This window comes from Excalfactoria chinensis, chromosome 2 (assembly GCF_039878825.1).
Source record: "Excalfactoria chinensis isolate bCotChi1 chromosome 2, bCotChi1.hap2, whole genome shotgun sequence".
NCBI lineage: Eukaryota > Metazoa > Chordata > Aves > Galliformes > Phasianidae > Excalfactoria > Excalfactoria chinensis.
This window is the reverse complement of record NC_092826.1, coordinates 138,734,495-138,740,494: the sequence shown is the minus strand read 5'-3', so window position 1 is coordinate 138,740,494 and position 6,000 is coordinate 138,734,495.

The window sequence follows — 6,000 nt, the reverse complement described above, 5'->3', positions numbered from 1 at the left end:
TTAGAAGTTCCTATTTCTCCCCACTGACTCTGAAGGCAGCCCCAAGTGGTGGTTTCTGCAGTGCAGGCTGAGATGAATGGGAGATGAGGGGCTGAGTCAAATGCAACCAACAGCCATATGGTTGCCTGTAATGTGCTGAGAACAGATGGATCAGTGAGCGATTTACAGACCTAATAATGCTATATGATCCCAGCACCATAATGAAGTAATATTATCCCCGGTTCGCAGATGAGGAAATTGAAGCAGAGAGAAGTGCAGAGCCCAGTCCAATTTCTGGCAAAGCCCAATTATTTGTCTGTCATTACCCATGACGAAGAAAATCTGGGAATATAACACAGGCCTTTAGAGCCTCAGCCTGATATAGGGAATCCCAGCCATAAACTACACGGTTATTCACAGGACCTGGATCTGGCGTGGAAAATCTCTTGTTTTGCCCTGCAGTCTGCTTCATCATAGTAAATCAGCTCAGCACACCCTTTCCAGCTCTGGTTTTGCTGCAGCTCTGAGGACTGCTGGTTCTCTCATGTCTTCCTGCATGTGGGTCTGGCTTAATTCTTTAGGGAAATCCCAGAAAATGGAACAGTGAAATGGTCAAGAGTGATTCTGGTCAAGAGTGATTCTGCTACTAAAGGTCACATTGCTGGCTTATCTGGGTGTGGTTGGGTTTGTACCTTTTCTTGCTTCATTCCATGTTACAAAGACGTGGACAGCTGGACACCTCATGGGCAGTGGAGCCGGTACTTCCCGATCAGCATAGAATCATAGAATGGCTTACATTGGGAAGCACCATATGGATTATACAGATTCAATTCCCTGCTATGGGCAGGGTTGCCTTCTACCAGGCTGTCCAGAGCCCCATCCAGCCTGGCCTTGAGCCTCTAGAGCCTTGAGCCAGCTTCACTGGGTATCTGCAAGCTGGGTGCGTTGCAGGTCCCTAGCTCCATGGGTCCTCAAGAAATGCATATTTTTCTGTAGCTGGCACTGCCAGAGCTATTAGTTCACCAGCTTTCTCAAAGGCAAATTGGAAATCATCAGATGGATGAAATGGTGGCTGCTTGCAGCTCCCATCTTCTCCAAGGGCCTCTCCAAGGGCTTCAGGGACAATTTCCTTGCACTGTTCCTGAGAAAGAAGGCTGTGGCAGGTGAGATGTAGGTTGGATGAGCCACCCTACGTGGCCTCAGTTGGGTCACAGGTTGAGCATCCTATTGCAGAGCACAGAGACTCCCTTTGGGGGACATCTGTGCTAGATGATGTATAAAAAAGTGAAGCTGTTAACAGATACCAAAAGCACATCGGCAACACCAAGCTGCATTCCCAGATTGCCCTGAGCAGATGAGCTGTGTGGAGGACTGCTGCAGCATCCAATAAAACACAGCTCAATGCCCTGAGGACACAGTAAGACAGAAGAAGGCAATGGCTTCAACACCCTTTGCACTGAGCCCAAACCACCACAGTCCCCTGGCACAGAGCACCACATCAATATAAGCAAATTGAAAGTATTTGGGTGGGCTAACTGTGCTCTGGCTCATTTATTGCCTGGCCTTTTGAACTTGGCTGAGAGCTGGCCAAGAGGAAGACCAAGTTCTGTCCCATGAGTTCCAGCTTGTTTTCCACTTACATTGTGCATTCAATGACCCAGGTGAGAAAACAAATAGGTTGGGTCAGTATTGTACTTCTGGGGCATACGGCCATGGGGGACTTGTGGGTAACAACTGGAATCACTGTGTCAGCTTCATGGCCTGACTTAACTGCTCACTGTGAGCTCAGTGCTGTCAATCTCCCTTTTTCCATCATCGCTTCAGCCAGCTGATATGCATTTTCAGCCCTGCATGCTGGGATATGGGTTAATGTTATGCTGAATCTGGCCTAAATCGTAGGCTCCTGTGGGCAGGGATGGTCCCCCTTCTCCTTTTCCAGCTGTGTGGTTTTGACACCCTCATAACCATTGCGCAGCCACATGGTAAATCAGAGTAACAGGCAGCTCAGGCAGAAAAGTGAAGAGGTTCCCATCAGATCAGCTCATCGATCCCACTCACCTCGTGGCTGTGCAATTAGCTCCAGCACAAGGGAGCACGTGGCTGGTGCTGCAGGGGGGATGGAGCAGGGCTTCCCTCTGCTGCCAAATGAGGTGTGACACAAAACCTCTGTTTTCGCAGTGCTTTAAGTGGTCTACAGCTATGGGGATGCTTCTTCCATTCTCTCTTAATGCTAGCAAGTTCCCTATGTCAGAACTAACACTCAGGTGACTGCAGGAGGCACTGGATCAGGGACATCGTGAGAGTGTAGGATATTCCTACTCGGTATTTTCCCCTGGCTGAGGTTGCAGACAGGACAATTCTTCATCTGGCACCACATAACCAAGCAAGGAGCACAGCGGTCATGAGTTGCAGAGGAAGAAGACCACCGATTCTATAGGCAGGACTGACTCAATGCTTACAAACCTCCTGCCAAACAGCCCTCCAAGACATGAGCTGGCTGGGTTGCAGAAAGAAGATCTGAGGAGCAGAGCAGGCCAGCACAGCACAGAAACTCGCACAGCAAACCAATTGTTGAAGTACAGTCAAGGAATTTTGTAGCTTCAGGCAAATGAAGTGTTTCAAGGAGCCAAGGGAGGAGGCAGGTGGATTTACTGCAGATCTGTACGTGTAGGCATTGAACCTCAGCAGGGACTGTTTGGATGGTAGGTCTGCGTGAAGGAAACAGAGCAATGCTCCCACTGCAGGGAGCAAATGGGGAGGGGACACAATGTGAAACAGCTCAGGTCCTTGTGTTATTGAGACATGACATGAAACACACTTCATTTCCATTCACCTTTCTGGACATTGCACGTGGAGCAGAAAACATCTTTTCCAAAGAGGAAAGCTCTCCAGCCTACCCTCCTAAAGATTCTAAACCATCTGGGGATGATTCAAGCTGAACCAGCTTAGATTAGAGTTTGCCTCATTCTATTTTACTTATTTATTTATATATATATATATATATATATATTTGGGGGGTCATTCAGACAAAAAATAATGGTATTCTCATCTGTTTTGTTCCAACATTATTATAGGCTTTCCAATGGATTCCATATTGAGCCCTCGGTTATAACATTAAACCAGCCAGCTCCAAACCACAAGATGATTGAAACATTCTGGTTCAGCTGCATTCTCCAGCACATGTCAAACCAAGCTGCTTTAAATGCATCAAAAAAAAATCATGGGATGAATAAAGAATGCGGGTCAAAGGCAGTCACAGAGATCTGAGGTTGATAGGAGTGGCATTTGGAGAGGGCCACAGGGGGAGATGATATCCTTTCTTTCTTTGTGAATTTGAAATAAGTTAAGATAGAAAAGGATGTGAAAAGATAGACCATAGAACATTATGGATCTGATCAAGGTTGCCTGGAAGAATCTGGACAAATATGTCTTTGCCTCCAAAATTCACTTAGCTAAAATATGAAGAGCCTACGACCTCCAAGATGACGTGTGAAGAATCTCAACACTCTGCAAAGCCTGGAAGACAGGAACGAACAAATTGACAGACCTACAGGTATCCATGAACCACATGGACCTACAGACCTCAGAACTTTGAGATTATGGAGTGTGCAACCGACAGTGTGAGACACAAGACGCGTTCATTGATTTTTATTTAAAATCCCCTAGTCTGAAAATTGCTGCTGAAATATATCCGTACTTCTCAGAAAGGGTGGTCAGGTACTGGAATGGACTGCACAAGGAGGTGGTGGACTCAACAACCCTGGGGGTGTTCAAGGAACAACTGGATGTTGTGTTGAGGGATATGGTTTAGTGGGAGTTATTGGTAGCAGGTGGATGGTTGGACTGAATGATCTTTTAGGTCTTTTCCAACCTTGGTGATTCTATGATTCTATTATTTTCCTTAAAAGAAAACCCCAAACAGCCAGGATTTTGAAAGCTCCCCTTAAAACATGTCAGGAAATAGAGTTGTGTTTCACCTCCATTGGATATGTCAACCTTGGGTGACAGAAATCCTGAAATCTTTGACAAGTGAACTTGATCAAAAACAACAGCAAATTTTTTTTGTGGAAAATCATTCAACCAATGGATTTTTATTCTTATTTTATGAGGCTTTTATAACATGTTCTGATGCCACCGGTGTATGTTTTAATTTCAGGTTGTATATTTGACTGTCAGGATAAATAGGAATACTGGTGTATTAGTTACAGTGAAGTAATCAACGTTGTGGTTTTGTGTCCTGCTGAGCTATCCATCACTCTTTCCGGGACTTCTTACATTACAGTGTTGATTCTGATCGAGCTGAGTATACACAGTCCTTTATAGCTTTTCTGGATTCATTCAAGGTACCAGAAGTGATTTTTTTGGCCAGTGTAATCAATAGTAATGGTGAGCTTCAACTCATTTGATGTGGTTTTTGTATTTCAGTAAACCCACATATTTTTATTTTTTTAATGAGAGTGAGAAATGTAAAAGTGAGTGCAAATGTACATTGTGCTTGCATTACTAGCTGGGAATTAGTCTGAGCGCATTACATCAGCCTGAAATATTATTTTTTTTCAGAATTCTGAGCTCCCTTTTGATTTTGAGGCCAAGTCTTTGAAACATCAGCTGCACTGAGCACTGATGACGAGGGATGCTTTGAATGCGATGCTTCCTGTTTTATTATGTTGGCCCATGACGTCAGCGGTGGAAGTTGTTGGGATGGCAATAGAGGATGAATCTTCACAACAAAAATCCACTATATTTTTGTGTGACAGGTGGCAACAGAGGGACAACCTGACAACATGGCATCTGAAGTGTGTATGAAAGGGGTGGAATTAGACATCTCCATGTAGATAATACTGCATGATGAATTGCCGACATTCATCAACTCCTGCTGAACATTTATGGAAACCAAACAGTGGATGCGAGCACGGCAAGGTGGTGGGTGGTGCATTTCAGCTGTGATGACAGCAATGTGAAAGACAAGGCACATTTTGGACAGCCATGTACAGCCGTCACATCACAAGATGAAGTGCTCGTGTTCATTGCTGGAGAATGGTGGCGACTATATTGAAAAACAGTGTTTTGTAGCTGAGAATCTGTGCGGTCAAATAGTGTTATTGCGTTCTTTGTAGTTTCCATGGGAATAAATAGGAGCTATTACTCATAGAGCAATCTTGGGAGACCTTTGCAACATCTTTCCTTTTTGTTGTGAAACTAAGCACCTCTGCTTCAGCTCAAAAGCCCAATTCTGCACTATTTATCTGCTTAGGTTCTAATTATCTCATATAATTTGTAGGCTTAGGGCTGCGGGCCCTTTGTAGTTATGGAGAGAGACAGCTGCAACTAGAGTTCAATCCTTCCCCTTTGTAGGACAGGATGAATTGCTCCCAGGGGCAGTTACTCTCCATCTATTCCCCATACAGTAACCCTATAGACACAATAGTTATCATGTTGTTTCTTCAGTTAAGCATCTGCACTGAATCATAGAATCACAGAATCAAATTAAAGGATCATCAAGGTTGGAAAAGACCTCCAAGATCATCCAGTCCAACAATCCATCCACCACCTATATTTCCTCACTAAACCATGTCCTTAATTCCAACATCTAAATGGTTATGAGGTTGGAGGAACCCAGGTCTATAGCCCAGCTGTTTGCATCATTAAGGATCATTCCCCATTCTTCATGACCCAGCACGGAACAATCCTTCAGGTCAGCAGAAAGATTGAACACTTTTACTAGAAATGGGTATTTATGCCTCTGGGGATGGAGGTTTCAGGAAGTGATGCTGAAGTGCCATCAGCCATGCAGTTCACCTCTTGCACTCTGTCAGCCCAGGCTCCACATTCTTTGCTCTTGGCCTCCATTCTCCCCTATCCAGACCAGCTGCAGCCCAAATTATGGAAGAGAGCTGGTGTGGAAATTATTTTCTCATGTACCTGGAGACCAGCATAATTTCACATTAGAAGCTAAAATTAAAATCCTATTATAATAAAAGCAACTGGAATCCCGAGGGGACAACATACCAAACATTAGCC